This window comes from Olea europaea, unplaced genomic scaffold (assembly GCF_002742605.1).
Source record: "Olea europaea var. sylvestris unplaced genomic scaffold, O_europaea_v1 scaffold1978, whole genome shotgun sequence".
In the NCBI taxonomy this organism is placed as follows: domain Eukaryota; kingdom Viridiplantae; phylum Streptophyta; class Magnoliopsida; order Lamiales; family Oleaceae; genus Olea; species Olea europaea.
The window spans coordinates 139,656-147,581 of record NW_019237640.1 but is presented as its reverse complement, the minus strand read 5'-3'; positions in this window follow the sequence as shown (position 1 = coordinate 147,581).

The window sequence follows — 7,926 nt, the reverse complement described above, 5'->3', positions numbered from 1 at the left end:
TGTTAGTACTCTCAGTAGATATATGGCTAATCCGGGACCTGAACATTGGGAAGCGCTAAAGTGGCTGTTAAAGTACTTGAAGGTATAGTAACGTAGGCTTAAAGTTTAGTGCTAATAGAGAAGGCATAAAATTAAAAGGTTTTGTAGATGCTGACTATGCAGGTGATAGGGATGGTAGGAAATCTACTTCATCTTACGTGTTTACCTTATCTAATTCATGTGTAAGTTGGAAATCACAGTTACAACATATTGTTGCACTATCCACTACAGAATCAGAATATATTGCTACCACTGAAGCTATTAAAGAAGCTCTATGGCTTAGAGGTCTACTTCATGAATTATGTGTTCTGAATGATTATGTGGTAGTGTATTCCGATAGTCAGTCATCCATACATTTATGCAAAAATCCTGTTTTTCATGAGGGCACTAAACACATTGATGTAAGACTCCATTTCATTAGAGATATAGTATCTCAAGAGGTGGTAAGACTTGAGAAAGTTCATACCCACTATAACCCATCTGATATGGGGACGAAGGTACTGCCACTGGCGAAGTTTAGGACTTGCAAGGAACTTCTAAACATTAGTACAGGTAAATGATTTCCAATTTTATTGTTTTCTATTAGAGGTGTCACTAATGGGAAACAATTTTCTTTGCAGGTCCTTTGACACCAAGGTAGAGGTTGTTAGGCAATTTTGTTGTCAAACGACCTCCCCGGACGATGATGTAACCTCGATTGTTTATTATCAATCGGCCTCGGCCTAATGATTGATTAGCACACCGACACAATTAACGAGACAACACAATCCACTTTGTTATGGGCCGTTTGAAGTAACCTATTTTATAGTGTTGCTCACGGTTCCCGCACCATTCCTTGGAAGGCTATATTATTATTGTTGAGGCCCAATTATTTGAGTCGAGCCTTGTTTGTTGATCCACCACTTAGCCCTAATTGTAACTTACCTTTTTTGGACAATATTCTTGGCATATATTCCCCTCACTCTCTCGGCCTCCATTAGAGTGAAACAACCCCTCTTTGTGAGCCTCTCTCTCTCGGCCTCTTCCTCCCCCTCTCACTGTGACCTTTGTGGTTGATATATTGTGGGTATTTTCTTGGCCTTCTCCTTCCCAATAGATAGCAACCAGACCGGTGGCGGCATAGGGTGGTGTTGGAGTTGTCTCAAGCTTTGGTGTCGATGTTTTTGGTAAACTGAGCCCGGTTTTGCACTGCTTGGCTGTGGAATTCGGTCCTACAATGTGGCTCTTTTGCATCGTTCATTTACTATTGTGGAAACATACTTTTTAGCATGCTCTCTACCTATTGTTAAAACCTTTTGCAGCGATCATGTTTAGCAAAGTTCGGTGACTGTTGTTTAAACTAATATATGATTTTTTATGACGTTCATTCATTATCGCATACACACTCTTTAGCAACATTAGGTGCATGTTGTTAAAATCTTCTAGCAAAACTTACCTTTCATAACTTCATAACACATTATAGTAAATCCCAACCAAATATTATCATCACAACTCAAATGATCCATATTAATTTATCAACCCTACCTTAATAAACCTAGCTCAATCGCATTTGACCAGACAAAAAAAGTGGAAATTACACGGTGCCCTAGTTTTAAAGTTTGCATTTCATAAACCATATTTCAAGTTTCATATTTCAAAATTCAAATTATAATTAAGATTTAATATTGTATTAAATACGTATATTAAAAGTTAAATCAATCCTCCCCAAATCATGCTATCTCTCGTTTCTCTGTTTTCCCCATTTTGGTCTCTTCTCCAATGGTAAACTACCACCTCGACAGCACTGTAAGAGCCCTGTGATGATGACCTCGCCCTGATGGAAGGAGTGTCTCTACAATAGTGACATCTTTCGTTTTTCTTTATATTGCCCATTTTGGATCCATTTTCAGTGACGGACCATCTACTTCAGTGGCTTCGTGAGAGCCCTGCCACTGGTCGCTACTACGATCGCAGTGCTACATATCGGGGGCATTGGAAATTAGTTTTCTCCATTTTTTCTCTAGTCATATGTGGTTGTGTTTGTTGGTTTGTTGGGTGGTTGTGGTTATGAGATTCTGATGTTGTCTTTGATGTGTGTGAAAATTATGTTGGCGGTGGTGGTAGATCTTTGTTGTTGGGATGGGTTTAGTTGGATCTGATAGTGGACCTGCTGGTGATGGATCTGGCAGTGGCAATTGTGGTTTTGTAGTTGAAAGTGGTAGGGGCTTGTTTAATATGGTGGTGTTGCTGTCGAGAGGTGGTGGTTGTTTTGATGACAGTGCAAATTGGAGTATTTATTATTGATTTGAATGAATTATAGCTTACTTATGTATTAATTATATTTGTTAAATTCAACTCAGTGCAAATTGGCGGAATTGGAAGAAAGAAACGAAAAATGGGCAAAAATGAAATAAATCTAAAATTTGGAGACCAAAGTATAAACATTCAATAGTTGATTCGAACCATAAAATGATGATTGAAGATCACACATGAAATTTGGAGTTCAAAGGAGTGAAATAAAGTTGAAATATTTTAACAAATTAGTTTCCAACCCGAAAAGTTATGCTCTAAATCTTTAGCACAACTTGAGACCATTTTTTGCATAGAAAAATGTTCGAATTAGAGCATCTAGAAAATTGTAGTTATTTGAGTTATCTTTTCAACACATTTTGAATTACCTCAATCAGATATTGGGAGAGAAAGTTATGACCAAAATACCAAAAGCTGCTCAGGGACAATAGTGCACAAAACGACGCGTACGTGATACACAAATTTTATGACCTGAGAGCCGTATGGTTCAATGGCGTCATGAGCTTTTTCGCAAACGAGTCAAAGTTTCTTTTCACCATTTAAAACTCTTTTGGGAGCCGAATTTGGACTCGATTTTAATCTATTTTCTGGCTTTATAAATAGAGAGAAAAAAAATGTTTTGTGCCTCTTCATACACAATAATATCATTAAGACCAGGTAGCCAAATTATTACTTTCGGGAGAGAAAATCAAATAGTAACAAGAAATTGAAGTCAATAGTAACAAGAAATTGAAGTCAATTACATTAAGGAATTGAATATTTTAACTTTGGACTTGAAGATCAACATCTTTTGTATTCATTCATGATCCGAGTGATATTTTTCTATTATTCTTCTAGTAATTTATATATTAATATGCTGGGTTAGATCTAGTTCATGTCTTGTATAAAGATAAACCCTATTTGTTATTTATTTCTAATTTAAGACTACCAGTTTAGTATTTCTTGTTTAATTTTGCATACCCATTGCATTCTTTAATTGTTTCACCACCAATAACTAGTTGCCTCTTGTAGTGTTGAGAGATTCGCAACAAATTTAGAAAACGACAAAATTAACATATAAACAATAGATGTTAGAAATAACATTTATTACGAATGCAATCATATAAATAATCTAAACTTTAATTTATCTTGAAAAAGAAAATTATATATCATTACTTTATCAATTGTCAAGAACGCATGAATAGAACTAAATTATAAATCAATAATTGAAATAGATAGCAATAGGTAGATTTTATTCTGGTAAATTTGAGGAACCAAATCATTCAACCCACGTAGAGTTGAAATTGGTTCAGGAGAACAATTAGAGGCTTCAAAACAATTTACTTCAGATAAGTTTAGTTCAAAGCTGACAGATAGTAACACTTTTCCTATATCATCAGCAACACCACAATATTCGATTTCCAAGGATAGATCTCGCAGACAGATTAAATCTCCATAGAAGCATGAAGAGGCAAACTTGGTAGCTTATGCATTGAGTGTGGTTGACAGTATTGATTCCACTGAGGAACCTGCAATATATTTAGAGGCAGTTAGTTGTAGTGATTCTAGCAGATAATGGATTGCTATGCAAGAGGAGATGGAGTTGTTGAATAAAAATAGTACTTGCGACTTGCTGAAATTACCTAAAGATAAAAGGTTATTCGTTGCAAGTGGGTGTTCAAAAGGAAGAAAGGAACATCAAGGATTTAAGATATAAGGTATAAGGTCATATTAGTAGTAAAGGGCTACATTCAAATTCCAGGTATTGACTTCATAGATGCGTTCTCACCAATTGTAAAGCATAGTTCAATTTGGGCTTGGGATTTGGCTAATAATAATTTAGAACTTGAGCAAATGGATTTCAAGACAACATTCTTGCATGGAAAGCATTTACATGCAACAACCAGAGGGTTCCAAAGTTTCTAGAAAGGATAACTATGTGTACATGTTGAATAAGTTCTTATATGGGCTAAAATAGTCACCAAAGTTGTGGTATAAAATGTTTTATTCTTTCTTGACTACTTGTAATTTCATTAGAAGCAGTTAAGGTAGTTGTGTGTATTTCAGAAGGGGAGTTGGTGGAACGATTACTTATTTATTATTATATGTTGATGATATACATATAGCATTGAAGGATAAAATATGTCAGAAAGGTAAAAGCTCAACTTTGTGAAGAGTTTGAGATAGAAGACATGGGTGCAATAAGAAAGATTCTTGGTATGGAGATCTCAAGGATAAGAAAGCTGGTAGATTGTATATAAGTCAGAAGGTGTACATTGAGAAGATGTTTCACAAGTTCAGTATGCTAAATGCAAAGACTATCAATACTCACTTAGCTGCCTACTTTAAATTATCATCTAGCTTGTGTCCTTAGTTAGATGAAACAATGATTATATATCTTGGGTTCTTTATTTTAGTATAGTTGGTTTGCTTATGTATGCTATGGTTTGTATAAGACTAGATTTGACACATACAGTCAGTTCAGTTAGTAGGTACCTGGTATATTCTGGTATGGAACATTGGAAAGTAGTGCGGTAGATATTCAGATACTTGAAAAGCTTTACTAATGCTTGCAAGCATTTTGGAAGTGATGTAGATGGAGTCATTAGGTATGTGGATTCAGATTATGTAAGAGTTCTTGATAAGAAGAGATTACTTACAGGGTACGTGTTTATCCTTTGAGGAAGTTCTATCAGTGAAAAAGCTATAGAGGCAGAATACATGGCCATTACAGAGGCATGTAAGGAAGTTATTTGTTGACAGCACTGTAAGAGCCCTGTGATGATGACCTCGCCCTGATGGAAGGAGTGTCTCTACAATAGTGACATCTTTCGTTTTTCTTTATATTGCCCATTTTGGATCCATTTTCAGTGACGGACCATCTACTTCAGTGGCTTCGTGAGAGCCCTGCCACTGGTCGCTACTACGATCGCAGTGCTACATATCGGGGGCATTGGAAATTAGTTTTCTCCATTTTTTCTCTAGTCATATGTGGTTGTGTTTGTTGGTTTGTTGGGTGGTTGTGGTTATGAGATTCTGATGTTGTCTTTGATGTGTGTGAAAATTATGTTGGCGGTGGTGGTAGATCTTTGTTGTTGGGATGGGTTTAGTTGGATCTGATAGTGGACCTGCTGGTGATGGATCTGGCAGTGGCAATTGTGGTTTTGTAGTTGAAAGTGGTAGGGGCTTGTTTAATATGGTGGTGTTGCTGTCGAGAGGTGGTGGTTGTTTTGATGACAGTGCAAATTGGAGTATTTATTATTGATTTGAATGAATTATAGCTTACTTATGTATTAATTATATTTGTTAAATTCAACTCAATGCAAATTGGCGGAATTGGAAGAAAGAAACGAAAAATGGGCAAAAATGAAATAAATCTAAAATTTGGAGACCAAAGTATAAACATTCAATAGTTGATTCGAACCATAAAATGATGATTGAAGATCACACATGAAATTTGGAGTTCAAAGGAGTGAAATAAAGTTGAAATATTTTAACAAATTAGTTTCCAACCCGAAAAGTTATGCTCTAAATCTTTAGCACAACTTGAGACCATTTTTTGCATAGAAAAATGTTCGAATTAGAGCATCTAGAAAATTGTAGTTATTTGAGTTATCTTTTCAACACATTTTGAATTACCTCAATCAGATATTGGGAGAGAAAGTTATGACCAAAATACCAAAAGCTGCTCAGGGACAATAGTGCACAAAACGACGCGTACGTGATACACAAATTTTATGACCTGAGAGCCGTATGGTTCAATGGCGTCATGAGCTTTTTCGCAAACGAGTCAAAGTTTCTTTTCACCATTTAAAACTCTTTTGGGAGCCGAATTTGGACTCGATTTTAACCTATTTTCTGGCTTTATAAATAGAGAGAAAAAAAATGTTTTGTGCCTCTTCATACACAATAATATCATTAAGACCAGGTAGCCAAATTATTACTTTCGGGAGAGAAAATCAAATAGTAACAAGAAATTGAAGTCAATTACATTAAGGAATTGAATATTTTAACTTTGGACTTGAAGATCAACATCTTTTGTATTCATTCATGATCCGAGTGATATTTTTCTATTATTCTTCTAGTAATTTATATATTAATATGCTGGGTTAGATCTAGTTCATGTCTTGTATAAAGATAAACCCTATTTGTTATTTATTTCTAATTTAAGACTACCAGTTTAGTATTTCTTGTTTAATTTTGCATACCCATTGCATTCTTTAATTGTTTCACCACCAATAACTAGTTGCCTCTTGTAGTGTTGAGAGATTCGCAACAAATTTAGAAAACGACAAAATTAACATATAAACAATAGATGTTAGAAATAACATTTATTACGAATGCAATCATATAAATAATCTAAACTTTAATTTATCTTGAAAAAGAAAATTATATATCATTACTTTATCAATTGTCAAGAACGCATGAATAGAACTAAATTATAAATCAATAATTGAAATAGATAGCAATAGGTAGATTTTATTCTGGTAAATTTGAGGAACCAAATCATTCAACCCACGTAGAGTTGAAATTGGTTCAGGAGAACAATTAGAGGCTTCAAAACAATTTACTTCAGATAAGTTTAGTTCAAAGCTGACAGATAGTAACACTTTTCCTATATCATCAGCAACACCACAATATTCGATTTCCAAGGATAGATCTCGCAGACAGATTAAATCTCCATAGAAGCATGAAGAGGCAAACTTGGTAGCTTATGCATTGAGTGTGGTTGACAGTATTGATTCTACTGAGGAACCTGCAATATATTTAGAGGCAGTTAGTTGTAGTGATTCTAGCAGATAATGGATTGCTATGCAAGAGGAGATGGAGTTGTTGAATAAAAATAGTACTTGCGACTTGCTGAAATTACCTAAAGATAAAAGGTTATTCGTTGCAAGTGGGTGTTCAAAAGGAAGAAAGGAACATCAAGGATTTAAGATATAAGGTATAAGGTCATATTAGTAGTAAAGGGCTACATTCAAATTCCAGGTATTGACTTCATAGATGCGTTCTCACCAATTGTAAAGCATAGTTCAATTTGGGCTTGGGATTTGGCTAATAATAATTTAGAACTTGAGCAAATGGATTTCAAGACAACATTCTTGCATGGAAAGCATTTACATGCAACAACCAGAGGGTTCCAAAGTTTCTAGAAAGGATAACTATGTGTACATGTTGAATAAGTTCTTATATGGGCTAAAATAGTCACCAAAGTTGTGGTATAAAATGTTTTATTCTTTCTTGACTACTTGTAATTTCATTAGAAGCAGTTAAGGTAGTTGTGTGTATTTCAGAAGGGGAGTTGGTGGAACGATTACTTATTTATTATTATATGTTGATGATATACATATAGCATTGAAGGATAAAATATGTCAGAAAGGTAAAAGCTCAACTTTGTGAGGAGTTTGAGATAGAAGACATGGGTGCAGTAAGAAAGATTCTTGGTATGGAGATCTCAAGGATAAGAAAGCTGGCAGATTGTATATAAGTCAGAAGGTGTACATTGAAAAGATGTTTCACAAGTTCAGTATGCTAAATGCAAAGACTATCAATACTCACTTAGCTGCCTACTTTAAATTATCATCTAGCTTGTGTCCTTAGTTAGATGAAACAATGATT